General features: G+C 35.5%; 76 non-coding genes across 76 annotated transcripts; all 76 read left to right on the forward strand.

The window, feature by feature from the left end:
• The first annotated feature begins 148 nt into the window (after positions 1-148).
• Positions 149-221, forward strand: Trnar-ucu (transfer RNA arginine (anticodon UCU)). Its single transcript has one exon. It is a non-coding gene; the product is annotated as a tRNA-Arg (tRNA).
• A 180-nt stretch (positions 222-401) lies between these two features.
• Positions 402-474, forward strand: Trnar-ucu (transfer RNA arginine (anticodon UCU)). Its single transcript has one exon. It is a non-coding gene; the product is annotated as a tRNA-Arg (tRNA).
• Positions 475-906: 432 nt separating this feature from the next.
• Positions 907-979, forward strand: Trnar-ucu (transfer RNA arginine (anticodon UCU)). Its single transcript has one exon. It is a non-coding gene; the product is annotated as a tRNA-Arg (tRNA).
• A 180-nt stretch (positions 980-1159) lies between these two features.
• On the forward strand, positions 1160-1232 carry Trnar-ucu (transfer RNA arginine (anticodon UCU)). Its single transcript has one exon. It is a non-coding gene; the product is annotated as a tRNA-Arg (tRNA).
• Positions 1233-1412: 180 nt separating this feature from the next.
• Trnar-ucu (transfer RNA arginine (anticodon UCU)) lies at positions 1413-1485 on the forward strand. The gene has a single exon. It is a non-coding gene; the product is annotated as a tRNA-Arg (tRNA).
• A 180-nt stretch (positions 1486-1665) lies between these two features.
• On the forward strand, positions 1666-1738 carry Trnar-ucu (transfer RNA arginine (anticodon UCU)). Its single transcript has one exon. It is a non-coding gene; the product is annotated as a tRNA-Arg (tRNA).
• A 180-nt stretch (positions 1739-1918) lies between these two features.
• On the forward strand, positions 1919-1991 carry Trnar-ucu (transfer RNA arginine (anticodon UCU)). The gene has a single exon. It is a non-coding gene; the product is annotated as a tRNA-Arg (tRNA).
• A 180-nt stretch (positions 1992-2171) lies between these two features.
• Trnar-ucu (transfer RNA arginine (anticodon UCU)) lies at positions 2172-2244 on the forward strand. Its single transcript has one exon. It is a non-coding gene; the product is annotated as a tRNA-Arg (tRNA).
• Positions 2245-2424: 180 nt separating this feature from the next.
• Positions 2425-2497, forward strand: Trnar-ucu (transfer RNA arginine (anticodon UCU)). The gene has a single exon. It is a non-coding gene; the product is annotated as a tRNA-Arg (tRNA).
• Positions 2498-2677: 180 nt separating this feature from the next.
• Trnar-ucu (transfer RNA arginine (anticodon UCU)) lies at positions 2678-2750 on the forward strand. The gene has a single exon. It is a non-coding gene; the product is annotated as a tRNA-Arg (tRNA).
• A 180-nt stretch (positions 2751-2930) lies between these two features.
• Positions 2931-3003, forward strand: Trnar-ucu (transfer RNA arginine (anticodon UCU)). Its single transcript has one exon. It is a non-coding gene; the product is annotated as a tRNA-Arg (tRNA).
• A 180-nt stretch (positions 3004-3183) lies between these two features.
• Trnar-ucu (transfer RNA arginine (anticodon UCU)) lies at positions 3184-3256 on the forward strand. The gene has a single exon. It is a non-coding gene; the product is annotated as a tRNA-Arg (tRNA).
• A 180-nt stretch (positions 3257-3436) lies between these two features.
• Trnar-ucu (transfer RNA arginine (anticodon UCU)) lies at positions 3437-3509 on the forward strand. The gene has a single exon. It is a non-coding gene; the product is annotated as a tRNA-Arg (tRNA).
• A 685-nt stretch (positions 3510-4194) lies between these two features.
• Trnar-ucu (transfer RNA arginine (anticodon UCU)) lies at positions 4195-4267 on the forward strand. The gene has a single exon. It is a non-coding gene; the product is annotated as a tRNA-Arg (tRNA).
• Positions 4268-4447: 180 nt separating this feature from the next.
• Positions 4448-4520, forward strand: Trnar-ucu (transfer RNA arginine (anticodon UCU)). Its single transcript has one exon. It is a non-coding gene; the product is annotated as a tRNA-Arg (tRNA).
• Positions 4521-4700: 180 nt separating this feature from the next.
• Trnar-ucu (transfer RNA arginine (anticodon UCU)) lies at positions 4701-4773 on the forward strand. Its single transcript has one exon. It is a non-coding gene; the product is annotated as a tRNA-Arg (tRNA).
• A 180-nt stretch (positions 4774-4953) lies between these two features.
• Trnar-ucu (transfer RNA arginine (anticodon UCU)) lies at positions 4954-5026 on the forward strand. Its single transcript has one exon. It is a non-coding gene; the product is annotated as a tRNA-Arg (tRNA).
• A 180-nt stretch (positions 5027-5206) lies between these two features.
• Positions 5207-5279, forward strand: Trnar-ucu (transfer RNA arginine (anticodon UCU)). The gene has a single exon. It is a non-coding gene; the product is annotated as a tRNA-Arg (tRNA).
• Positions 5280-5459: 180 nt separating this feature from the next.
• Positions 5460-5535, forward strand: Trnar-ucu (transfer RNA arginine (anticodon UCU)). Its single transcript has one exon. It is a non-coding gene; the product is annotated as a tRNA-Arg (tRNA).
• A 177-nt stretch (positions 5536-5712) lies between these two features.
• On the forward strand, positions 5713-5785 carry Trnar-ucu (transfer RNA arginine (anticodon UCU)). Its single transcript has one exon. It is a non-coding gene; the product is annotated as a tRNA-Arg (tRNA).
• Positions 5786-5965: 180 nt separating this feature from the next.
• On the forward strand, positions 5966-6038 carry Trnar-ucu (transfer RNA arginine (anticodon UCU)). Its single transcript has one exon. It is a non-coding gene; the product is annotated as a tRNA-Arg (tRNA).
• A 180-nt stretch (positions 6039-6218) lies between these two features.
• On the forward strand, positions 6219-6291 carry Trnar-ucu (transfer RNA arginine (anticodon UCU)). The gene has a single exon. It is a non-coding gene; the product is annotated as a tRNA-Arg (tRNA).
• A 180-nt stretch (positions 6292-6471) lies between these two features.
• Positions 6472-6544, forward strand: Trnak-uuu (transfer RNA lysine (anticodon UUU)). Its single transcript has one exon. It is a non-coding gene; the product is annotated as a tRNA-Lys (tRNA).
• Positions 6545-6724: 180 nt separating this feature from the next.
• Positions 6725-6797, forward strand: Trnar-ucu (transfer RNA arginine (anticodon UCU)). The gene has a single exon. It is a non-coding gene; the product is annotated as a tRNA-Arg (tRNA).
• Positions 6798-6977: 180 nt separating this feature from the next.
• Trnar-ucu (transfer RNA arginine (anticodon UCU)) lies at positions 6978-7050 on the forward strand. The gene has a single exon. It is a non-coding gene; the product is annotated as a tRNA-Arg (tRNA).
• Positions 7051-7230: 180 nt separating this feature from the next.
• Trnar-ucu (transfer RNA arginine (anticodon UCU)) lies at positions 7231-7306 on the forward strand. The gene has a single exon. It is a non-coding gene; the product is annotated as a tRNA-Arg (tRNA).
• Positions 7307-7483: 177 nt separating this feature from the next.
• Trnar-ucu (transfer RNA arginine (anticodon UCU)) lies at positions 7484-7556 on the forward strand. Its single transcript has one exon. It is a non-coding gene; the product is annotated as a tRNA-Arg (tRNA).
• A 180-nt stretch (positions 7557-7736) lies between these two features.
• Trnar-ucu (transfer RNA arginine (anticodon UCU)) lies at positions 7737-7809 on the forward strand. The gene has a single exon. It is a non-coding gene; the product is annotated as a tRNA-Arg (tRNA).
• A 180-nt stretch (positions 7810-7989) lies between these two features.
• Trnar-ucu (transfer RNA arginine (anticodon UCU)) lies at positions 7990-8062 on the forward strand. The gene has a single exon. It is a non-coding gene; the product is annotated as a tRNA-Arg (tRNA).
• Positions 8063-8242: 180 nt separating this feature from the next.
• On the forward strand, positions 8243-8315 carry Trnar-ucu (transfer RNA arginine (anticodon UCU)). The gene has a single exon. It is a non-coding gene; the product is annotated as a tRNA-Arg (tRNA).
• Positions 8316-8494: 179 nt separating this feature from the next.
• Positions 8495-8567, forward strand: Trnar-ucu (transfer RNA arginine (anticodon UCU)). Its single transcript has one exon. It is a non-coding gene; the product is annotated as a tRNA-Arg (tRNA).
• Positions 8568-8747: 180 nt separating this feature from the next.
• On the forward strand, positions 8748-8820 carry Trnar-ucu (transfer RNA arginine (anticodon UCU)). The gene has a single exon. It is a non-coding gene; the product is annotated as a tRNA-Arg (tRNA).
• A 180-nt stretch (positions 8821-9000) lies between these two features.
• Positions 9001-9073, forward strand: Trnar-ucu (transfer RNA arginine (anticodon UCU)). Its single transcript has one exon. It is a non-coding gene; the product is annotated as a tRNA-Arg (tRNA).
• Positions 9074-9253: 180 nt separating this feature from the next.
• Trnar-ucu (transfer RNA arginine (anticodon UCU)) lies at positions 9254-9326 on the forward strand. Its single transcript has one exon. It is a non-coding gene; the product is annotated as a tRNA-Arg (tRNA).
• Positions 9327-9506: 180 nt separating this feature from the next.
• On the forward strand, positions 9507-9579 carry Trnar-ucu (transfer RNA arginine (anticodon UCU)). Its single transcript has one exon. It is a non-coding gene; the product is annotated as a tRNA-Arg (tRNA).
• Positions 9580-9759: 180 nt separating this feature from the next.
• On the forward strand, positions 9760-9832 carry Trnar-ucu (transfer RNA arginine (anticodon UCU)). Its single transcript has one exon. It is a non-coding gene; the product is annotated as a tRNA-Arg (tRNA).
• Positions 9833-10012: 180 nt separating this feature from the next.
• Trnar-ucu (transfer RNA arginine (anticodon UCU)) lies at positions 10013-10085 on the forward strand. Its single transcript has one exon. It is a non-coding gene; the product is annotated as a tRNA-Arg (tRNA).
• Positions 10086-10265: 180 nt separating this feature from the next.
• Trnar-ucu (transfer RNA arginine (anticodon UCU)) lies at positions 10266-10338 on the forward strand. Its single transcript has one exon. It is a non-coding gene; the product is annotated as a tRNA-Arg (tRNA).
• Positions 10339-10518: 180 nt separating this feature from the next.
• Positions 10519-10591, forward strand: Trnar-ucu (transfer RNA arginine (anticodon UCU)). Its single transcript has one exon. It is a non-coding gene; the product is annotated as a tRNA-Arg (tRNA).
• A 179-nt stretch (positions 10592-10770) lies between these two features.
• Trnar-ucu (transfer RNA arginine (anticodon UCU)) lies at positions 10771-10843 on the forward strand. The gene has a single exon. It is a non-coding gene; the product is annotated as a tRNA-Arg (tRNA).
• Positions 10844-11022: 179 nt separating this feature from the next.
• On the forward strand, positions 11023-11095 carry Trnar-ucu (transfer RNA arginine (anticodon UCU)). Its single transcript has one exon. It is a non-coding gene; the product is annotated as a tRNA-Arg (tRNA).
• A 180-nt stretch (positions 11096-11275) lies between these two features.
• On the forward strand, positions 11276-11348 carry Trnar-ucu (transfer RNA arginine (anticodon UCU)). Its single transcript has one exon. It is a non-coding gene; the product is annotated as a tRNA-Arg (tRNA).
• A 179-nt stretch (positions 11349-11527) lies between these two features.
• On the forward strand, positions 11528-11600 carry Trnar-ucu (transfer RNA arginine (anticodon UCU)). The gene has a single exon. It is a non-coding gene; the product is annotated as a tRNA-Arg (tRNA).
• A 180-nt stretch (positions 11601-11780) lies between these two features.
• On the forward strand, positions 11781-11852 carry Trnar-ucu (transfer RNA arginine (anticodon UCU)). Its single transcript has one exon. It is a non-coding gene; the product is annotated as a tRNA-Arg (tRNA).
• Positions 11853-12032: 180 nt separating this feature from the next.
• On the forward strand, positions 12033-12108 carry Trnak-uuu (transfer RNA lysine (anticodon UUU)). Its single transcript has one exon. It is a non-coding gene; the product is annotated as a tRNA-Lys (tRNA).
• A 177-nt stretch (positions 12109-12285) lies between these two features.
• On the forward strand, positions 12286-12358 carry Trnar-ucu (transfer RNA arginine (anticodon UCU)). Its single transcript has one exon. It is a non-coding gene; the product is annotated as a tRNA-Arg (tRNA).
• Positions 12359-12537: 179 nt separating this feature from the next.
• Positions 12538-12610, forward strand: Trnar-ucu (transfer RNA arginine (anticodon UCU)). Its single transcript has one exon. It is a non-coding gene; the product is annotated as a tRNA-Arg (tRNA).
• Positions 12611-12789: 179 nt separating this feature from the next.
• On the forward strand, positions 12790-12862 carry Trnar-ucu (transfer RNA arginine (anticodon UCU)). The gene has a single exon. It is a non-coding gene; the product is annotated as a tRNA-Arg (tRNA).
• Positions 12863-13042: 180 nt separating this feature from the next.
• On the forward strand, positions 13043-13115 carry Trnar-ucu (transfer RNA arginine (anticodon UCU)). Its single transcript has one exon. It is a non-coding gene; the product is annotated as a tRNA-Arg (tRNA).
• Positions 13116-13295: 180 nt separating this feature from the next.
• On the forward strand, positions 13296-13368 carry Trnar-ucu (transfer RNA arginine (anticodon UCU)). The gene has a single exon. It is a non-coding gene; the product is annotated as a tRNA-Arg (tRNA).
• A 180-nt stretch (positions 13369-13548) lies between these two features.
• Trnar-ucu (transfer RNA arginine (anticodon UCU)) lies at positions 13549-13621 on the forward strand. Its single transcript has one exon. It is a non-coding gene; the product is annotated as a tRNA-Arg (tRNA).
• Positions 13622-13801: 180 nt separating this feature from the next.
• Positions 13802-13874, forward strand: Trnar-ucu (transfer RNA arginine (anticodon UCU)). The gene has a single exon. It is a non-coding gene; the product is annotated as a tRNA-Arg (tRNA).
• Positions 13875-14054: 180 nt separating this feature from the next.
• On the forward strand, positions 14055-14127 carry Trnar-ucu (transfer RNA arginine (anticodon UCU)). The gene has a single exon. It is a non-coding gene; the product is annotated as a tRNA-Arg (tRNA).
• A 180-nt stretch (positions 14128-14307) lies between these two features.
• Trnar-ucu (transfer RNA arginine (anticodon UCU)) lies at positions 14308-14380 on the forward strand. Its single transcript has one exon. It is a non-coding gene; the product is annotated as a tRNA-Arg (tRNA).
• Positions 14381-14559: 179 nt separating this feature from the next.
• Trnar-ucu (transfer RNA arginine (anticodon UCU)) lies at positions 14560-14632 on the forward strand. The gene has a single exon. It is a non-coding gene; the product is annotated as a tRNA-Arg (tRNA).
• A 180-nt stretch (positions 14633-14812) lies between these two features.
• Trnar-ucu (transfer RNA arginine (anticodon UCU)) lies at positions 14813-14885 on the forward strand. The gene has a single exon. It is a non-coding gene; the product is annotated as a tRNA-Arg (tRNA).
• Positions 14886-15065: 180 nt separating this feature from the next.
• Trnar-ucu (transfer RNA arginine (anticodon UCU)) lies at positions 15066-15138 on the forward strand. The gene has a single exon. It is a non-coding gene; the product is annotated as a tRNA-Arg (tRNA).
• A 180-nt stretch (positions 15139-15318) lies between these two features.
• On the forward strand, positions 15319-15391 carry Trnar-ucu (transfer RNA arginine (anticodon UCU)). The gene has a single exon. It is a non-coding gene; the product is annotated as a tRNA-Arg (tRNA).
• A 180-nt stretch (positions 15392-15571) lies between these two features.
• Positions 15572-15644, forward strand: Trnar-ucu (transfer RNA arginine (anticodon UCU)). Its single transcript has one exon. It is a non-coding gene; the product is annotated as a tRNA-Arg (tRNA).
• Positions 15645-15824: 180 nt separating this feature from the next.
• On the forward strand, positions 15825-15897 carry Trnar-ucu (transfer RNA arginine (anticodon UCU)). Its single transcript has one exon. It is a non-coding gene; the product is annotated as a tRNA-Arg (tRNA).
• A 180-nt stretch (positions 15898-16077) lies between these two features.
• On the forward strand, positions 16078-16150 carry Trnar-ucu (transfer RNA arginine (anticodon UCU)). Its single transcript has one exon. It is a non-coding gene; the product is annotated as a tRNA-Arg (tRNA).
• Positions 16151-16330: 180 nt separating this feature from the next.
• Trnar-ucu (transfer RNA arginine (anticodon UCU)) lies at positions 16331-16403 on the forward strand. The gene has a single exon. It is a non-coding gene; the product is annotated as a tRNA-Arg (tRNA).
• Positions 16404-16583: 180 nt separating this feature from the next.
• On the forward strand, positions 16584-16656 carry Trnar-ucu (transfer RNA arginine (anticodon UCU)). Its single transcript has one exon. It is a non-coding gene; the product is annotated as a tRNA-Arg (tRNA).
• A 179-nt stretch (positions 16657-16835) lies between these two features.
• Positions 16836-16908, forward strand: Trnar-ucu (transfer RNA arginine (anticodon UCU)). The gene has a single exon. It is a non-coding gene; the product is annotated as a tRNA-Arg (tRNA).
• Positions 16909-17087: 179 nt separating this feature from the next.
• Trnar-ucu (transfer RNA arginine (anticodon UCU)) lies at positions 17088-17160 on the forward strand. Its single transcript has one exon. It is a non-coding gene; the product is annotated as a tRNA-Arg (tRNA).
• A 180-nt stretch (positions 17161-17340) lies between these two features.
• Positions 17341-17413, forward strand: Trnar-ucu (transfer RNA arginine (anticodon UCU)). Its single transcript has one exon. It is a non-coding gene; the product is annotated as a tRNA-Arg (tRNA).
• A 180-nt stretch (positions 17414-17593) lies between these two features.
• Trnar-ucu (transfer RNA arginine (anticodon UCU)) lies at positions 17594-17666 on the forward strand. The gene has a single exon. It is a non-coding gene; the product is annotated as a tRNA-Arg (tRNA).
• Positions 17667-17846: 180 nt separating this feature from the next.
• Trnar-ucu (transfer RNA arginine (anticodon UCU)) lies at positions 17847-17919 on the forward strand. The gene has a single exon. It is a non-coding gene; the product is annotated as a tRNA-Arg (tRNA).
• A 180-nt stretch (positions 17920-18099) lies between these two features.
• Trnar-ucu (transfer RNA arginine (anticodon UCU)) lies at positions 18100-18172 on the forward strand. The gene has a single exon. It is a non-coding gene; the product is annotated as a tRNA-Arg (tRNA).
• Positions 18173-18352: 180 nt separating this feature from the next.
• On the forward strand, positions 18353-18425 carry Trnar-ucu (transfer RNA arginine (anticodon UCU)). The gene has a single exon. It is a non-coding gene; the product is annotated as a tRNA-Arg (tRNA).
• A 180-nt stretch (positions 18426-18605) lies between these two features.
• Trnar-ucu (transfer RNA arginine (anticodon UCU)) lies at positions 18606-18678 on the forward strand. Its single transcript has one exon. It is a non-coding gene; the product is annotated as a tRNA-Arg (tRNA).
• A 180-nt stretch (positions 18679-18858) lies between these two features.
• Positions 18859-18931, forward strand: Trnar-ucu (transfer RNA arginine (anticodon UCU)). Its single transcript has one exon. It is a non-coding gene; the product is annotated as a tRNA-Arg (tRNA).
• Positions 18932-19111: 180 nt separating this feature from the next.
• Trnar-ucu (transfer RNA arginine (anticodon UCU)) lies at positions 19112-19184 on the forward strand. The gene has a single exon. It is a non-coding gene; the product is annotated as a tRNA-Arg (tRNA).
• A 180-nt stretch (positions 19185-19364) lies between these two features.
• On the forward strand, positions 19365-19437 carry Trnar-ucu (transfer RNA arginine (anticodon UCU)). The gene has a single exon. It is a non-coding gene; the product is annotated as a tRNA-Arg (tRNA).
• A 179-nt stretch (positions 19438-19616) lies between these two features.
• Positions 19617-19689, forward strand: Trnar-ucu (transfer RNA arginine (anticodon UCU)). Its single transcript has one exon. It is a non-coding gene; the product is annotated as a tRNA-Arg (tRNA).
• A 179-nt stretch (positions 19690-19868) lies between these two features.
• Trnar-ucu (transfer RNA arginine (anticodon UCU)) lies at positions 19869-19941 on the forward strand. Its single transcript has one exon. It is a non-coding gene; the product is annotated as a tRNA-Arg (tRNA).
• Positions 19942-19954: the final 13 nt, after the last annotated feature.

The following is a 19954-nucleotide window of genomic DNA, read 5'->3' on the forward strand; positions in this document are numbered from 1 at the left end:
TTTACTAGAAAGAAATATAAAAGAAAAGTAACTGGTGGTGTGAAAATTGGATGTAGTTGTGTTTTTTATAATTACGCATGAAGTTTTATAAGATAATGAAATGATTTAAAGAAAAATTTGAGATAGTTCCTCACAATATCAAGAGTAAGTCTCTGTAGCGCAGCGGATAGCGCACTGGACTTCTAATCCAGAGGCCGTGGGTTCGAATCCCCCCAGAGATGACTTTGTAATGTTTTCTTTTGAAAATAGTGTATTTACTAGAAAGAAATATAAAAGAAAAGTAACTGGTGGTGTGAAAATTGGATGTAGTTGTGTTTTTTATAATTACGCATGAACTTTTATAAGATAATGAAATGATGTAAAGAAAAATTTGAGATAGTTCCTCACAACCGCAAGGGTAAGTCTCTGAAGCGCAGCGGATAGCGCGCTGGACTTCTAATCCAGAGGCCGTGGGTTCGAATCCCACCAGAGATGACTTTGTAATGTTTTCTTTTGAAAATAGTGTATTTACTAGAAAGAAATATAAAAGAAAAGTAACTGGTGGTGTGAAAATTGGATGTAGTTGTGTTTTTTATAATTACGCATGAAGTTTTATAAGATAATGAAATGATGTAAAGAAACATTTGAGTTAGTTCCTCACAACCGCAAGGGTAAGTCTCTGTAGCGCAGCGGATAGCGCGCTGGACTTCTAATCCTGGGGCGTGTGTTTGAATCCCACCAGAAATGATTTGTAATGTTTTTTTTTTGAAAATAGTGTATTTACTAGAAAGAAATATAAAAGAAAAGTAACTGGTGGTGTGAAAATTGGATGTAGTTTTGTTTTTTATAATTACGCATGAAGTTTTATAAGATAATGAAATGATTTAAAGAAAAATGTGAGATAGTTCCTCACAACCGCAAGAGTAAGTCTCTGTAGCGCAGCGGATAGCGCGCTGGACTTCTAATCCAGAGGCCGTGGCTTCGAATCCCACCAGAGATGACTTTGTAATTTTTTTTTTTTTAAATAGTGTATTTATTAGAAAGAAATATAAAAGAAAAGTAACTGGTGGTGTGAAAATTGGATGTAGTTGTGTTTTTTATAATTACGCATGAAGTTTTATAAGATAATGAAATGATGCAAAGAAAAATTTGAGATAGTTCCTCACAATATCAAGAGTTAGTCTCTGTAGCGCAGCGGATAGCGCGCTGGACTTCTAATCCAGAGGACGTGGGTTCGAATCCCACCAGAGATGACTTCGTAATGTGTTCTTTTGAAAATAGTGTATTTACTAGAAAGAAATATAAAAGAAAAGTAACTGGTGGTGTGAAAATAAGATGTAGTTGTGTTTTTTATAATTACGCATGAAGTTTTATAAGATAATGAAATGATGTAAAGAAAAATTTGAGATAGTTCCTCACAACCGCAAGAGTAAGTCTCTGTAGCGCAGCGGATAGCGCGCTGGACTTCTAATCCAGAGGCCGTGTGTTCGAATCCCACCAGAGATGACTTTGTAATGTTTTCTTTTGAAAATAGTGTATTTACTAGAAAGAAATATAAAAGAAAAGTAACTGGTGGTGTGAAAATTGGATGTAGTTGTGTTTTTTATAATTACGCATTAAGTTTTATAAGATAATGAAATGATGTAAAGAAAAATGTGAGATAGTTCCTCACAATATCAAGAGTAAGTCTCTGTAGCGCAGCGGATAGCGCGCTGGACTTCTAATCCAGAGGCCGTGGGTTCGAATCCCACCAGAGATGACTTTGTAATGTTTTCTTTTGAAAATAGTGTATTTACTAGAAAGAAATATAAAAGAAAAGTAACTGGTGGTGTGAAAATTGGATGTAGTTGTGTTTTTTATAATTACGGATGAACTTTTATAAGATAATGAAATGATGTAAAGAAAAATTTGAGATAGTTCCTAACAATATCGAGAGTAAGTCTCTGTAGCGCAGCGGATAGCGCGCTGGACTTCTAATCACGAGGCCGTGGGTTCGAATCCCACCAGAGATGACTTTGTAATGTTTTCTTTTGAAAATAGTGTATTTACTAGAAAGAAATATAAAAGAAAAGTAACTGGTGGTGTGAAAATTGGATGTAGTTGTGTTTTTTATAATTACGCATGAAGTTTTATAAGATAATGAAATGATGTAAAGAAAAATTTGAGATAGTTTCTCGCAACAACGAGAGTAAGTCTCTGTAGCGCAGCGGATAGCGCGCTGGACTTCTAATCCAGAGGCCGTGGGTTCGAATCCCCCCAGAGATGACTTTGTAATGTTTTCTTTTGAAAATAGTGTATTTACTAGAAAGAAATATAAAAGAAAAGTAACTGGTGGTGTGAAAATTGGATGTAGTTGTGTTTTTTATAATTACGCATGAAGTTTTATAAGATAATGAAATGATGTAAAGAAAAATTTGAGATAGTTCCTCACAACCGCAAGGGTAAGTCTCTGTAGCGCAGCGGATAGGGCGCTGGACTTCTAATCCAGGGGCCGTGGGTTCGAATCCCACCAGAGATGACTTTGTAATGTTTTCTTTCTAAAATAGTGTATTTACTAGAAAGAAATATAAAAGAAAAGTAACAGGTGGTGTGAAAATTGGATGTAGTTGTGTTTTTTATAATTACGCATGAAGTTTTATAAGATAATGAAATGATGTAAAGAAATAGTTGAGATAGTTCCTCACAACCGCAAGAGTAAGTCTCTGTAGCGCAGCGGATAGCGCGCTGGACTTCTAATCCAGAGGCCGTGGCTTCGAATCCCACCAGAGATGACTTTGTAATGTTTTCTTTTGAAAATAGTGTATTTACTAGAAAGAAATATAAAAGAAAAGTAACTGGTGGTGTGAAAATTGGATGTAGTTGTGTTTTTTATAATTACGCATGAAGTTTTATAAGATAATGAAATGATGTAAAGAAAAATTTTAGATAGTTCCTCACAACCGCAAGAGTAAGTCTCTGTAGCGCAGCGGATAGCGCGCTGGACTTCTAATCCAGAGGCCGTGGCTTCGAATCCCACCAGAGATGACTTTGTAATGTTTTCTTTTGAAAATAGTGTATTTACTAGAAAGAAATATAAAAGAAAAGTAACTGGTGGTGTGAAAATTGGATGTAGTTGTGTTTTTTATAATTACGCATGAAGTTTTATAAGATAATCAAATGATGTAAAGAAAAATTTGAGATAGTTTCTCACAACCGCAAGAGTAAGTCTCTGTAGCGCAGCGGATAGCGCGCTGGACTTCTAATCCAGAGGCCGTGGGTTCGAATCCCACCAGAGATGACTTTGTAATGTTTTCTTTTGAAAATAGTGTATTTACTAGAAAGAAATATAAAAGAAAAGTAACTGGTGGTGTGAAAATTGGATGTAGTTGTGTTTTTTATAATTACGCATTAAGTTTTATAAGATAATGAAATGATGTAAAGAAAAATGTGAGATAGTTTCTCGCAACAACGAGAGTAAGTCTCTGTAGCGCAGCGGATAGCGCACTGGACTTCTAATCCAGAGGCCGTGGGTTCGAATCCCCCCAGAGATGACTTTGTAATGTTTTCTTTTGAAAATAGTGTATTTACTAGAAAGAAATATAAAAGAAAAGTAACTGGTGGTGTGAAAATTGGATGTAGTTGTGTTTTTTATAATTACGCATGAACTTTTATAAGATAATGAAATGATGTAAAGAAAAATTTGAGATAGTTCCTCACAACCGCAAGGGTAAGTCTCTGAAGCGCAGCGGATAGCGCGCTTTACTTCTAATCCAGAGGCCGTGGGTTCGAATCCCACCAGAGATTACTTTGTAATGTTTTCTTTTGAAAATAGTGTATTTACTAGAAAGAAATATAAAAGAAAAGTAACTGGTGGTGTGAAAATTGGATGTAGTTGTGTTTTTTATAATTACGCATGAAGTTTTATAAGATAATGAAATGATGTAAAGAAACATTTGAGTTAGTTCCTCACAACCGCAAGGGTAAGTCTCTGTAGCGCAGCGGATAGCGCGCTGGACTTCTAATCCTGGGGCGTGTGTTTGAATCCCACCAGAAATGATTTGTAATGTTTTTTTTTTGAAAATAGTGTATTTACTAGAAAGAAATATAAAAGAAAAGTAACTGGTGGTGTGAAAATTGGATGTAGTTTTGTTTTTTATAATTACGCATGAAGTTTTATAAGATAATGAAATGATTTAAAGAAAAATGTGAGATAGTTCCTCACAACCGCATGAGTAAGTCTCTGTAGCGCAGCGGATAGCGCGCTGGACTTCTAATCCAGAGGCCGTGGCTTCGAATCCCACCAGAGATGACTTTGTATTTTTTTTTTTTTTAAATAGTGTATTTATTAGAAAGAAATATAAAAGAAAAGTAACTGGTGGTGTGAAAATTGGATGTAGTTGTGTTTTTTATAATTACGCATGAAGTTTTATAAGATAATGAAATGATGCAAAGAAAAATTTGAGATAGTTCCTCACAATATCAAGAGTTAGTCTCTGTAGCGCAGCGGATAGCGCGCTGGACTTCTAATCCAGAGGACGTGGGTTCGAATCCCACCAGAGATGACTTCGTAATGTGTTCTTTTGAAAATAGTGTATTTACTAGAAAGAAATATAAAAGAAAAGTAACTGGTGGTGTGAAAATAAGATGTAGTTGTGTTTTTTATAATTACGCATGAAGTTTTATAAGATAATGAAATGATGTAAAGAAAAATTTGAGATAGTTCCTCACAACCGCAAGAGTAAGTCTCTGTAGCGCAGCGGATAGCGCGCTGGACTTCTAATCCAGAGGCCGTGTGTTCGAATCCCACCAGAGATGACTTTGTAATGTTTTCTTTTGAAAATAGTGTATTTACTAGAAAGAAATATAAAAGAAAAGTAACTGGTGGTGTGAAAATTGGATGTAGTTGTGTTTTTTATAATTACGCATTAAGTTTTATAAGATAATGAAATGATGTAAAGAAAAATGTGAGATAGTTCCTCACAATATCAAGAGTAAGTGTCTGTAGCGCAGCGGATAGCGCGCTGGACTTCTAATCCAGAGGCCGTGGGTTCGAATCCCACCAGAGATGACTTTGTAATGTTTTCTTTTGAAAATAGTGTATTTACTAGAAAGAAATATAAAAGAAAAGTAACTGGTGGTGTGAAAATTGGATGTAGTTGTGTTTTTTATAATTACGGATGAACTTTTATAAGATAATGAAATGATGTAAAGAAAAATTTGAGATAGTTCCTAACAATATCGAGAGTAAGTCTCTGTAGCGCAGCGGATAGCGCGCTGGACTTCTAATCACGAGGCCGTGGGTTCGAATCCCACCAGAGATGACTTTGTAATGTTTTCTTTTGAAAATAGTGTATTTACTAGAAAGAAATATAAAAGAAAAGTAACTGGTGGTGTGAAAATTGGATGTAGTTGTGTTTTTTATAATTACGCATGAAGTTTTATAAGATAATGAAATGATGTAAAGAAAAATTTGAGATAGTTTCTCGCAACAACGAGAGTAAGACTCTGTAGCGCAGCGGATAGCGCGCTGGACTTCTAATCCAGAGGCCGTGGGTTCGAATCCCACCAGAGAGTACTTTGTAATGTTTTCTTTTGAAAATAGTGTATTTACTAGAAAGAAATATAAAAGAAAAGTAACTGGTGGTGTGAAAATTGGATGTAGTTGTGTTTTTTATAATTACGCATGAAGTTTTATAAGATAATGAAATGATGTAAAGAAAAATTTGAGATAGTTCCTCACAACCGCAAGGGTAAGTCTCTGTAGCGCAGCGGATAGCGCGCTGGACTTCTAATCCAGGGGCCGTGGGTTCGAATCCCACCAGAGATGACTTTGTAATGTTTTCTTTCTAAAATAGTGTATTTACTAGAAAGAAATATAAAAGAAAAGTAACAGGTGGTGTGAAAATTGGATGTAGTTGTGTTTTTTATAATTACGCATGAAGTTTTATAAGATAATGAAATGATGTAAAGAAATAGTTGAGATAGTTCCTCACAACCGCAAGAGTAAGTCTCTGTAGCGCAGCGGATAGCGCGCTGGACTTCTAATCCAGAGGCCGTGGCTTCGAATCCCACCAGAGATGACTTTGTAATGTTTTCTTTTGAAAATAGTGTATTTACTAGAAAGAAATATAAAAGAAAAGTAACTGGTGGTGTGAAAATTGGATGTAGTTGTGTTTTTTATAATTACGCATGAAGTTTTATAAGATAATGAAATGATGTAAAGAAAAATTTTAGATAGTTCCTCACAACCGCAAGAGTAAGTCTCTGTAGCGCAGCGGATAGCGCGCTGGACTTCTAATCCAGAGGCCGTGGCTTCGAATCCCACCAGAGATGACTTTGTAATGTTTTCTTTTGAAAATAGTGTATTTACTAGAAAGAAATATAAAAGAAAAGTAACTGGTGGTGTGAAAATTGGATGTAGTTGTGTTTTTTATAATTACGCATGAAGTTTTATAAGATAATGAAATGATGTAAAGAAAAATTTGAGATAGTTTCTCACAACCGCAAGAGTAAGTCTCTGTAGCGCAGCGGATAGCGCGCTGGACTTTTAATCCAGAGGCCGTGGCTTCGAATCCCACCAGAGATGACTTTGTAATGTTTTCTTTTGAAAATAGTGTATTTACTAGAAAGAAATATAAAAGAAAAGTAACTGGTGGTGTGAAAATTGGATGTAGTTGTGTTTTTTATAATTACGCATGAAGTTTTATAAGATAATGAAATGATGTAAAGAAAAATTTGAGATAGTTTCTCGCAACAACGAGAGTAAGTCTCTGTAGCGCAGCGGATAGCGCGCTGGACTTCTAATCCAGAGGCCGTGGGTTCGAATCCCACCAGAGATGACTTTGTAATGTTTTCTTTTGAAAATAGTGTATTTACTAGAAAGAAATATAAAAGAAAAGTAACTGGTGGTGTGAAAATTGGATGTAGTTGTGTTTTTTATAATTACGCATGAAGTTTTATAAGATAATGAAATGATGTAAAGAAAAATTTGAGATAGTTCCTCACAACCGCAAGGGTAAGTCTCTGTAGCGCAGCGGATAGCGCGCTGGACTTCTAATCCAGAGGCCGTGTGTTCGAATCCCACCAGAGATGACTTTGTAATGTTTTCTTTTTAAAATAGTGTATTTACTAGAAAGAAATATAAAAGAAAAGTAACTGGTGGTGTGAAAATTGGATGTAGTTGTGTTTTTTATAATTACGCATGAACTTTTATAAGATAATGAAATGATGTAAAGAAAAATTTGAGATAGTTTCTCGCAACAACGAGAGTAAGTCTCTGTAGCGCAGCGGATAGCGCGCTGGACTTCTAATCCAGAGGCCGTGGCTTCGAATCCCACCAGAGAGTACTTTGTAATGTTTTCTTTTGAAAATAGTGTATTTACTAGAAAGAAATATAAAAGAAAAGTAACTGGTGGTGTGAAAATTGGATGTAGTTGTGTTTTTTATAATTACGCATGAAGTTTTATAAGATAATGAAATGATGTAAAGAAAAATTTGAGATAGTTCCTCACAACCGCAAGGGTAAGTCTCTGTAGCGCAGCGGATAGCGCGCTGGACTTCTAATCCAGAGGCCGTGGGTTCGAATCCCACCAGAGATGACTTTGTAATGTTTTCTTTTTAAAATAGTGTATTTACTAGAAAGAAATATAAAAGAAAAGTAACAGGTGGTGTGAAAATTGGATGTAGTTGTGTTTTTTATAATTACGCATGAAGTTTTATAAGATAATGAAATGATGTAAAGAAATAGTTGAAATAGTTCCTCACAACCGCAAGAGTAAGTCTCTGTAGCGCAGCGGATAGCGCGCTGGACTTCTAATCCAGAGGCCGTGGCTTCGAATCCCACCAGAGATGACTTTGTAATGTTTTCTTTTGAAAATAGTGTATTTACTAGAAAGAAATATAAAAGAAAAGTAACTGGTGGTGTGAAAATTGGATGTAGTTGTGTTTTTTATAATCACGCATGAAGTTTTATAAGATAATGAAATGATGTAAAGAAAAATTTGAGATAGTTTCTCGCAACAACGAGAGTAAGTCTCTGTAGCGCAGCGGATAGCGCGCTGGACTTCTAATCCAGAGGCCGTGGCTTCGAATCCCACCAGAGATGACTTTGTAATGTTTTCTTTTGAAAATAGTGTATTTACTAGAAAGAAATATAAAAGAAAAGTAACTGGTGGTGTGAAAATTTGATGTAGTTGTGTTTTTTATAATTACGCATGAAGTTTTATAAGATAATGAAATGATGTAAAGAAAAATTTGAGATAGTTTCTCGCAACAACGAGAGTTAGTCTCTGTAGCGCAGCGGATAGCGCGCTGGACTTCTAATCCAGAGGCCGTGGGTTCGAATCCCACCAGAGATGACTTTGTAATGTTTTCTTTTGAAAATAGTGTATTTACTAGAAAGAAATATAAAAGAAAATAACTGGTGGTATGAAAATTGGATGTAGTTGTGTTTTTTATAATTACGCATGAAGTTTTATAAGATAATTAAATGATGTAAAGAAAAATTTGAGATAGTTTCTAGCAACAACGAGAGTAAGTGTCTGTAGCGCAGCGGATAGCGCGCTGGACTTCTAATCCAGAGGCCGTGGGTTCGAATCCCACCAGAGATGAGTTTGTAATGTTTTCTTTTGAAAATAGTGTATTTACTAGAAAGAAATATAAAAGAAAAGTAACAGGTGGTGTGAAAATTGGATGTAGTTGTGTTTTTTATAATTACGCATGAAGTTTTATAAGATAATTAAATGATGTAAAGAAATAGTTGAGATAGTTCCTCACAACCGCAAGAGTAAGTCTCTGTAGCGCAGCGGATAGCGCGCTGGACTTCTAATCCAGAGGCCGTGGCTTCGAATCCCACCAGAGATGACTTTGTAATGTTTTCTTTTTAAAATAGTGTATTTACTAGAAAGAAATATAAAAGAAAAGTAACTGGTGGTGTGAAAATTGGATGTAGTTGTGTTTTTCATAATTACGCAAGAAGTTTTATAAGATAATGAAATGATGTAAAGAAAATTTTTAGATAGTTCCTCACAACCGCAAGAGTAAGTCTCTGTAGCGCAGCGGATAGCGCGCTGGACTTCTAATCAAGAGGCCGTGGCTTCGAATCCCACCAGAGATGACTTTGTAATGTTTTCTTTTGAAAATAGTGTATTTACTAGAAATAAATATAAAAGAAAAGTAACAGGTGGTGTTAAAATTGGATGTAGTTGTGTTTTTTATAATTACGCATGAAGTTTTATAAGATAATGAAATGATGCAAAGAAATAGTTGAGATAGTTCCTCACAACCGCAAGAGTAAGTCTCTGTAGCGCAGCGGATAGCGCGCTGGACTTCTAATCCAGAGGCCGTGGGTTCGAATCCCACCAGAGATGACTTTGTAATGTTTTCTTTTGAAAATAGTGTATTTACTAGAAAGAAATATAAAAGAAAAGTAACTGGTGGTGTGAAAATTGGATGTAGTTGTGTTTTTTATAATTACGCATGAAGTTTTATAAGATAATGAAATGATGTAAAGAAAATTTTTAGATAGTTCCTCACAACCGCAAGAGTAAGTCTCTGTAGCGCAGCGGATAGCGCGCTGGACTTCTAATCAAGAGGCCGTGGCTTCGAATCCCACCAGAGATGACTTTGTAATGTTTTCTTTTGAAAATAGTGTATTTACTAGAAAGAAATATAAAAGAAAAGTAACTGGTGGTGTGAAAATTGGATGTAGTTGTGTTTTTTATAATTACGCATGAAGTTTTATAAGATAATGAAATGATGTAAAGAAAAATTTGAGATAGTTTCTCGCAACAACGAGAGTAAGTCTCTGTAGCGCAGCGGATAGCGCGCTGGACTTCTAATCCAGAGGCCGTGGGTTCGAATCCCACCAGAGATGACTTTGTAATGTTTTCTTTTGAAAATAGTGTATTTACTAGAAAGAAATATAAAAGAAAAGTAACTGGTGGTGTGAAAATTGGATGTAGTTGTGTTTTTTATAATTACGCATGAAGTTTTATAAGATAATGAAATGATGTAAAGAAAAATTTGAGATAGTTTCTCGCCACAACGAGAGTAAGTCTCTGTAGCGCAGCGGATAGCGCGCTGGACTTCTAATCCAGAGGCCGTGGGTTCGAATCCCACCAGAGATGACTTTGTAATGTTTTCTTTTGAAAATAGTGTATTTACTAGAAAGAAATATAAAAGAAAAGTAACTGGTGGTGTGAAAATTTGATGTAGTTGTGTTTTTTATAATTACGCATGAAGTTTTATAAGATAATGAAATGATGTAAAGAAAAATTTGAGATAGTTTCTCGCAACAACGAGAGTAAGTCTCTGTAGCGCAGCGGATAGCGCGCTGGACTTCTAATCCAGAGGCCGTGGGTTCGAATCCCACCAGAGATGACTTTGTAATGTTTTCTTTTGAAAATAGTGTATTTACTAGAAAGAAATATAAAAGAAAAGTAACTGGTGGTGTGAAAATTGGATGTAGTTGTGTTTTTTATAATTACGCATGAAGTTTTATAAGATAATGAAATGATGTAAAGAAAAATTTGAGATAGTTCCTCACAACCGCAAGAGTAAGTCTCTGTAGCGCAGCGGATAGCGCGCTGGACTTCTAATCCAGAGGCCGTGGGTTCGAATCCCACCAGAGATGACTTTGTAATGTTTTCTTTTGAAAATAGTGTATTTACTAGAAAGAAATATAAAAGAAAATAACTGGTGGTATGAAAATTGGATGTAGTTGTGTTTTTTATAATTACGCATGAAGTTTTATAAGATAATTAAATGATGTAAAGAAAAATTTGAGATAGTTTCTCGCAACAACGAGAGTAAGTCTCTGTAGCGCAGCGGATAGCGCGCTGGACTTCTAATCCAGAGGCCGTGGCTTCAAATCCCACCAGAGATGACTTTGTAATATTTTCTTTTGAAAATAGTGTATATACTAGAAAGAAATATAAAAGAAAATAACTGGTGGTATGAAAATTGGATGTAGTTGTGTTTTTTATAATTACGCATGAAGTTTTATAAGATAATGAAATGATGTACAGAAAAATTTGAGATAGTTCCTCACAACCGCAAGGGTAAGTCTCTGTAGCGCAGCGGATAGCGCGCTGGACTTCTAATCCAGAGGCCGTGGCTTCGAATCCCACCAGAGATGACTTTGTAATGTTTTCTTTTGAAAATAGTGTATTTACTAGAAAGAAATATAAAAGAAAAGTAACTGGTGGTGTGAAAATTGGATGTAGTTGTGTTTTTTATAATTACGCATGAAGTTTTATAAGATAATGAAATGATGTAAAGAAAAATTTGAGATAGTTTCTCGCAACAACGAGAGTAAGTCTCTGTAGCGCAGCGGATAGCGCGCTGGACTTCTAATCCAGAGGCCGTGGGTTCGAATCCCACCAGAGATGATTTGTAATGTTTTCTTTTGAAAATAGTGTATTTACTAGAAAGAAATATAAAAGAAAAGTAACTGGTGGAGTGAAAATTGGATGTAGTTGTGTTTTTTATAATTACGCATGAAGTTTTATAAGATAATGAAATGATGTAAAGAAAAATTTGAGATAGTTCCTCACAACCGCAAGAGTAAGTCTCTGTAGCGCAGCGGATAGCGCGCTGGACTTCTAATCCAGAGGCCGTGGCTTCGAATCCCACCAGAGATGACTTTATAATGTTTTCTTTTGAAAATAGTGTATATACTAGAAAGAAATATAAAAGAAAAGTAACTGGTGGTGTGAAAATTGGATGTAGTTGTGTTTTTTATAATTACGCATGAAGTTTTATAAGATAATGAAATGATGTAAAGAAAAATTTGAGATAGTTCCTCACAACCGCAAGAGTAAGTCTCTGTAGCGCAGCGGATAGCGCGGTGGACTTCTAATCCTGAGGCGTGGGTTCGAATCCCACCAGAGATGACTTTGTAATGTTTTCTTTTGAAAATAGTGTATTTACTAGAAAGAAATATAAAAGAAAAGTAACTGGTGGTGTGAAAATTGCATGTAGTTGTGTTTTTTATAATTACGCATGAAGTTTTATAAGATAATGAAATGATGTAAATAAAAATTTGAGATAGTTCCTCACAATATCAAGAGTTAGTCTCTGTAGCGCAGCGGATAGCGCGCTGGACTTTTAATCCAGAGGACGTGGGTTCGAATCCCACCAGAGCTGACTTCGTAATGTTTTCTTTTGAAAATAGTGTATTTACTAGAAAGAAATATAAAAGAAAAGTAACTGGTGGTGTGAAAATTGGATGTAGTTGTGCTTTTTATAATTACGCATGAAGTTTTATAAGTTAATGAAATGATGTAAAGAAAAATTTGAGATAGTTCCTCACAACCGCTAGAGTAAGTCTCTGTAGCGCAGCGGATAGCGCGCTGGACTTCTAATCCAGAGGCCGTGGGTTCGAATCCCACCAGAGATGACTTTGTAATGTTTTCTTTTGAAAATAGTGTATTTACTAGAAAGAAATATAAAAGAAAATAACTGGTGGTATGAAAATTGGATGTAGTTGTGTTTTTTATAATTACGCATGAAGTTTTATAAGATAATTAAATGATGTAAAGAAAAATTTGAGATAGTTTCTCACAACCGCTAGAGTAAGTCTCTGTAGCGCAGCGGATAGCGCGCTGGACTTCTAATCCAGAGGCCGTGGGTTCGAATCCCACCAGAGATGACTTTGTAATGTTTTCTTTTGAAAATAGTGTATTTACTAGAAAGAAATATAAAAGAAAATAACTGGTGGTATGAAAATTGGATGTAGTTGTGTTTTTTATAATTACGCATGAAGTTTTATAAGATAATGAAATGATGTAAAGAAAAATTTGAGATAGTTTCTAGCAACAACGAGAGTAAGTCTCTGTAGCGCAGCGGATAGCGCGCTGGACTTCTAATCCAGAGGCCGTGGGTTCGAATCCCACCAGAGATGACTTTGTAATGTTTTCTTTTGAAAATAGTGTATTTACTAGAAAGAAATATAAAAGAAAAGTAACTGGTGGTGTGAAAATTGGATGTAGTTGTGTTTTTCATAATTACGCAAGAAGTTTTATAAGATAATGAAATGATGTAAAGAAAATTTTTAGATAGTTCCTCACAACCGCAAGAGTAAGTCTCTGTAGCGCAGCGGATAGCGCGCTGGACTTCTAATCAAGAGGCCGTGGCTTCGAATCCCACCAGAGATGGCTTTGTAATGTTTTCTTTTGAAAATAGTGTATTTACTAGAAAGAAATATAAAAGAAAAGTAACAGGTGGTGTGAAAATTGGATGTAGTTGTGTTTTTTATAATTACGCATGAAGTTTTATAAGATAATGAAATGATGTAAAGAAATAGTTGAGATAGTTCCTCACAACCGCAAGAGTAAGTCTCTGTAGCGCAGCGGATAGCGCGCTGGACTTCTAATCCAGAGGCCGTGGCTTCGAATCCCACCAGAGATGACTTTGTAATGTTTTCTTCTGAAAATAGTGTATTTACTAGAAAGAAATATAAAAGAAAAGTAACTGGTGGTGTGAAAATTGGATGTAGTTGTGTTTTTTATAATTACGCATGAAGTTTTATAAGATAATGAAATGATGTAAAGAAAATTTTTAGATAGTTCCTCACAACCGCAAGAGTAAGTCTCTGTAGCGCAGCGGATAGCGCGCTGGACTTCTAATCAAGAGGCCGTGGCTTCGAATCCCACCAGAGATGACTTTGTAATGTTTTCTTTTGAAAATAGTGTATTTACTAGAAAGAAATATAAAAGAAAAGTAACAGGTGGTGTGAAAATTGGATGTAGTTGTGTTTTTTATAATTACGCATGAAGTTTTATAAGATAATGAAATGATGTAAAGAAATAGTTGAGATAGTTCCTCACAACCGCAAGAGTAAGTCTCTGTAGCGCAGCGGATAGCGCGCTGGACTTCTAATCCAGAGGCCGTGGCTTCGAATCCCACCAGAGATGACTTTGTAATGTTTTCTTTTTAAAATAGTGTATTTACTAGAAAGAAATATAAAAGAAAAGTAACTGGTGGTGTGAAAATTGGATGTAGTTGTGTTTTTTATAATTACGCATGAAGTTTTATAAGATAATGAAATGATGTAAAGAAAAATTTTAGATAGTTCCTCACAACCGCAAGAATAAGTCTCTGTAGCGCAGCGGATAGCGCGCTGGACTTCTAATCCAGAGGACGTGGCTTCGAATCCCACCAGAGATGACTTTGTAATGTTTTCTTTTGAAAATAGTGTGTTTACTAGAAAGAAATATAAAAGAAAAGTAACTGGTGGTGTGAAAATTGGATGTAGTTGTGTTTTTTATAATTACGCATGAAGTTTTATAAGATAATGAAATGATGTAAAGAAAAATTTGAGATAGTTTCTCGCAACAACGAGAGTAAGTCTCTGTAGCGCAGCGGATAGCGCGCTGGACTTCTAATCCAGAGGCCGTGGGTTCGAATCCCACCAGAGATGACTTTGTAATGTTTTCTTTTGAAAATAGTGTATTTACTAGAAAGAAATATAAAAGAAAATAACTGGTGGTATGAAAATTGGATGTAGTTGTGTTTTTTATAATTACGCATGAAGTTTTATAAGATAATGAAATGATGTAAAGAAAAATTTGAGATAGTTTCTAGCAACAACGAGAGTAAGTCTCTGTAGCGCAGCGGATAGCGCGCTGGACTTCTAATCCAGAGGCCGTGGGTTCGAATCCCACCAGAGATGACTTTGTAATGTTTTCTTTTGAAAATAGTGTATTTACTAGAAAGAAATATAAAAGAAAAGTAACTGGTGGTGTGAAAATTGGATGTAGTTGTGTTTTTCATAATTACGCAAGAAGTTTTATAAGATAATGAAATGATGTAAAGAAAATTTTTAGATAGTTCCTCACAACCGCAAGAGTAAGTCTCTGTAGCGCAGCGGATAGCGCGCTGGACTTCTAATCAAGAGGCCGTGGCTTCGAATCCCACCAGAGATGACTTTGTAATGTTTTCTTTTGAAAATAGTGTATTTACTAGAAAGAAATATAAAAGAAAAGTAACAGGTGGTGTGAAAATTGGATGTAGTTGTGTTTTTTATAATTACGCATGAAGTTTTATAAGATAATGAAATGATGTAAAGAAATAGTTGAGATAGTTCCTCACAACCGCAAGAGTAAGTCTCTGTAGCGCAGCGGATAGCGCGCTGGACTTCTAATCCAGAGGCCGTGGCTTCGAATCCCACCAGAGATGACTTTGTAATGTTTTCTTCTGAAAATAGTGTATTTACTAGAAAGAAATATAAAAGAAAAGTAACTGGTGGTGTGAAAATTGGATGTAGTTGTGTTTTTTATAATTACGCATGAAGTTTTATAAGATAATGAAATGATGTAAAGAAAATTTTTAGATAGTTCCTCACAACCGCAAGAGTAAGTCTCTGTAGCGCAGCGGATAGCGCGCTGGACTTCTAATCAAGAGGCCGTGGCTTCGAATCCCACCAGAGATGACTTTGTAATGTTTTCTTTTGAAAATAGTGTATTTACTAGAAAGAAATATAAAAGAAAAGTAACAGGTGGTGTGAAAATTGGATGTAGTTGTGTTTTTTATAATTACGCATGAAGTTTTATAAGATAATGAAATGATGTAAAGAAATAGTTGAGATAGTTCCTCACAACCGTAAGAGTAAGTCTCTGTAGCGCAGCGGATAGCGCGCTGGACTTCTAATCCAGAGGCCGTGGCTTCGAATCCCACCAGAGATGACTTTGTAATGTTTTCTTTTTAAAATAGTGTATTTACTAGAAAGAAATATAAAAGAAAAGTAACTGGTGGTGTGAAAATTGGATGTAGTTGTGTTTTTTATAATTACGCATGAAGTTTTATAAGATAATGAAATGATGTAAAGAAAAATTTGAGATAGTTCCTCACAACCGCAAGAATAAGTCTCTGTAGCGCAGCGGATAGCGCGCTGGACTTCTAATCCAGAGGACGTGGCTTCGAATCCCACCAGAGATGACTTTGTAATGTTTTCTTTTGAAAATAGTGTGTTTACTAGAAAGAAATATAAAAGAAAAGTAACTGGTGGTGTGAAAATTGGATGTAGTTGTGTTTTTTATAATTACGCATGAAGTTTTATAAGATAATGAAATGATGTAAAGAAAAATTTGAGATAGTTTCTCGCAACAACGAGAGTAAGTCTCTGTAGCGCAGCGGATAGCGCGCTGGACTTCTAATCCAGAGGCCGTGGGTTCGAATCCCACCAGAGATGACTTTGTAATGTTTTCTTTTGAAAATAGTGTATTTACTAGAAAGAAATATAAAAGAAAAGTAACTGGTGGTGTGAAACTTGGATGTAGTTGTGTTTTTTATAATTACGCATGAAGTTTTATAAGATAATGAAATGATGTAAAGAAAAATTTGAGATAGTTTCTCGCAACAACGAGAGTAAGTCTCTGTAGCGCAGCGGATAGCGCGCTGGACTTCTAATCCAGAGGCCGTGGGTTCGAATCCCACCAGAGATGACTTTGTAATGTTTTCTTTTGAAAATAGTGTATTTACTAGAAAGAAATATAAAAGAAAAGTAACTGGTGGTGTGAAAATTGGATGTAGTTGTGTTTTTTATAATTACGCATGAAGTTTTATAAGATAATGAAATGATGTAAAGAAAAATTTGAGATAGTTCCTCACAACCGCAAGAGTAAGTCTCTGTAGCGCTGCGGATAGCGCGCTGGACTTCTAATCCAGAGGCCGTGGGTTCGAATCCCACCAGAGATGACTTTGTAATGTTTTCTTTTGAAAATAGTGTATTTACTAGAAAGAAATATAAAAGAAAATAACTGGTGGTATGAAAATTGGATGTAGTTGTGTTTTTTATAATTACGCATGAAGTTTTATAAGATAATTAAATGATGTAAAGAAAAATTTGAGATAGTTTCTCGCAACAACGAGAGTAAGTCTCTGTAGCGCAGCGGATAGCGCGCTGGACTTCTAATCCAGAGGCCGTGGCTTCGAATCCCACCAGAGATGACTTTGTAATGTTTTCTTTTGAAAATAGTGTATATACTAGAAAGAAATATAAAAGAAAATAACTGGTGGTATGAAAATTGGATGTAGTTGTGTTTTTTATAATTACGCATGAAGTTTTATAAGATAATGAAATGATGTACAGAAAAATTTGAGATAGTTCCTCACAACCGCAAGGGTAAGTCTCTGTAGCGCAGCGGATAGCGCGCTGGACTTCTAATCCAGAGGCCGTGGCTTTGAATCCCACCAGAGATGACTTTGTAATGTTTTCTTTTGAAAATAGTGTATTTACTAGAAAGAAATATCAAAGAAAAGTAACTGGTGGTGTGAAAATTGGATGTAGTTGTGTTTTTTATAATTACGCATGAAGTTTTATAAGATAATGAAATGATGTAAAGAAAAATTTGAGATAGTTCCTCACAACCGCAAGAGTAAGTCTCTGTAGCGCAGCGGATAGCGCGCTGGACTTCTAATCCAGAGGCCGTGGGTTCGAATCCCACCAGAGATGACTTTGTAATGTTTTCTTTTGAAAATAGTGTATTTACTAGAAAGAAATATAAAAGAAAAGTAACAGGTGGTGTGAAAATTGGATGTAGTTGTGTTTTTTATAATTACGCATGAAGTTTTATAAGATAATGAAATGATGTAAAGAAATAGTTGAGATAGTTCCTCACAACCGCAAGAGTAAGTCTCTGTAGCGCAGCGGATAGCGCGCTGGACTTCTAATCCAGAGGCCGTGGCTTCGAATCCCACCAGAGATGACTTTGTAATGTTTTCTTTTTAAAATAGTGTATTTACTAGAAAGAAATATAAAAGAAAAGTAACTGGTGGTGTGAAAATTGGATGTAGTTGTGTTTTTCATAATTACGCAAGAAGTTTTATAAGATAATGAAATGATGTAAAGAAAATTTTTAGATAGTTCCTCACAACCGCGAGAGTAAGTCTCTGTAGCGCAGCGGATAGCGCGCTGGACTTCTAATCAAGAGGCCGTGGCTTCGAATCCCACCAGAGATGACTTTGTAATGTTTTCTTTTGAAAATAGTGTATTTACTAGAAAGAAATATAAAAGAAAAGTAACAGGTGGTGTGAAAATTGGATGTAGTTGTGTTTTTTATAATTACGCATGAAGTTTTATAAGATAATGAAATGATGTAAAGAAATAGTTGAGATAGTTCCTCACAACCGCAAGAGTAAGTCTCTGTAGCGCAGCGGATAGCGCGCTGGACTTCTAATCCAGAGGCCGTGGCTTCGAATCCCACCAGAGATGACTTTGTAATGTTTTCTTTTGAAAATAGTGTATTTACTAGAAAGAAATATGAAAGAAAAGTAACTGGTGGTGTGAAAATTGGATGTAGTTGTGTTTTTTATAATTACGCATGAAGTTTTATAAGATAATGAAATGATGTAAAGAAAATTTTTAGATAGTTCCTCACAACCGCAAGAGTAAGTCTCTGTAGCGCAGCGGATAGCGCGCTGGACTTCTAATCAAGAGGCCGTGGCTTCGAATCCCACCAGAGATGACTTTGTAATGTTTTCTTTTGAAAATAGTGTATTTACTAGAAAGAAATATAAAAGAAAAGTAACTGGTGGTGTGAAAATTGCATGTAGTTGTGTTTTTTATAATTACGCATGAAGTTTTATAAGATAATGAAATGATGTAAAGAAATAGTTGAGATAGTTCCTCACAACCGCAAGAGTAAGTCTCTGTAGCGCAGCGGATAGCGCGCTGGACTTCTAATCCAGAGGCCGTGGCTTCGAATCCCACCAGAGATGACTTTGTAATGTTTTCTTTTTAAAATAGTGTATTTACTAGAAAGAAATATAAAAGAAAAGTAACTGGTGGTGTGAAAATTGGATGTAGTTGTGTTTTTTATAATTACGCATGAAGTTTTATAAGATAATGAAATGATGTAAAGAAAAATTTTAGATAGTTCCTCACAACCGCAAGAGTAAGTCTCTGTAGCGCAGCGGATAGCGCGCTGGACTTCTAATCCAGAGGACGTGGCTTCGAATCCCACCAGAGATGACTTTGTAATGTTTTCTTTTGAAAATAGTGTATTTACTAGAAAGAAATATAAAAGAAAAGTAACTGGTGGTGTGAAAATTGGATGTAGTTGTGTTTTTTATAATTACGCATGAAGTTTTATAAGATAATGAAATGATGTAAAGAAAAATTTGAGATAGTTTCTCGCAACAACGAGAGTAAGTCTCTGTAGCGCAGCGGATAGCGCGCTGGACTTCTAATCCAGAGGCCGTGGGTTCGAATCCCACCAGAGATGACTTTGTAATGTTTTCTTTTGAAAATAGTGTATTTACTAGAAAGAAATATAAAAGAAAAGTAACTGGTGGTGTGAAAATTGGATGTAGTTGTGTTTTTTATAATTACGCATGAAGTTTTATAAGATAATGAAATGATGTAAAGAAAAATTTGAGATAGTTCCTCACAACCGCAAGAGTAAGTCTCTGTAGCGCAGCGGATAGCGCGCTGGACTTCTAATCCAGAGGCCGTGGCTTCGAATCCCACCAGAGATGACTTTGTAATGTTTTCTTTTGAAAATAGTGTATTTACTAGAAAGAAATATAAAAGAAAATAACTGGTGGTATGAAAATTGGATGTAGTTGTGTTTTTTATAATTACGCATGAAGTTTTATAAGATAATTAAATGATGTAAAGAAAAATTTGAGATAGTTTCTCGCAACAACGAGAGTAAGTCTCTGTAGCGCAGCGGATAGCGCGCTGGACTTCTAATCCAGAGGCCGTGGGTTCGAATCCCACCAGAGATGACTTTGTAATGTTTTCTTTTGAAAATAGTGTATATACTAGAAAGAAATATAAAAGAAAATAACTGGTGGTATGAAAATTGGATGTAGTTGTGTTTTTTATAATTACGCATGAAGTTTTATAAGATAATGAAATGATGTACAGAAAAATTTGAGATAGTTCCTCACAACCGCAAGGGTAAGTCTCTGTAGCGCAGCGGATAGCGCGCTGGACTTCTAATCCAGAGGCCGTGGGTTCGAATCCCACCAGAGATGACTTTGTAATGTT

This window comes from Euprymna scolopes, chromosome 1 (assembly GCF_053919585.1).
Source record: "Euprymna scolopes isolate OS-2025 chromosome 1, ASM5391958v1, whole genome shotgun sequence".
Lineage (NCBI taxonomy): Eukaryota > Metazoa > Mollusca > Cephalopoda > Sepiida > Sepiolidae > Euprymna > Euprymna scolopes.